The sequence below is a fragment of the Plasmopara halstedii genome, assembly GCF_900000015.1.
Source record: "Plasmopara halstedii genome assembly, contig: Scaffold_3109, whole genome shotgun sequence".
Lineage (NCBI taxonomy): Eukaryota > Oomycota > Peronosporomycetes > Peronosporales > Peronosporaceae > Plasmopara > Plasmopara halstedii.
The window spans coordinates 443,813-444,205 of record NW_020190012.1 but is presented as its reverse complement, the minus strand read 5'-3'; positions in this window follow the sequence as shown (position 1 = coordinate 444,205).

The following is a 393-nucleotide window of genomic DNA, read 5'->3' as shown; positions in this document are numbered from 1 at the left end:
ACCTTGTGTGCTTGTCACTCCCCAATTCGCGTCTTTCCAGCGTCGAACCGCAACCCGTGTGTAGACATGCCTTTGAGATAGTTCAGGACGCGGTAGTGTTTGCCACCCATCAGTGCTTTTTCACATGGAGAATCCAGGTACTGCGAGAATGTCGACAAAATTGCGCTCATGTCTGGCCTGGTAGATTGGCGACGTACAAAAGAGACCCAATTAGTTCTCGGTAGGCCCGATCACTTTTGTACACCTCATGCGATTCGTCCGGCGTAAAGCCCTGACCAAGCACCATCGGATTACGCGCAGCATTTGCTTTAGTTTGTCCGAATCGCTCGAGCATTCTTTTGATGAAGTGGGTCTGCCTCAACACAAGCTCTCCTTTTTGCATTGCATACTCAA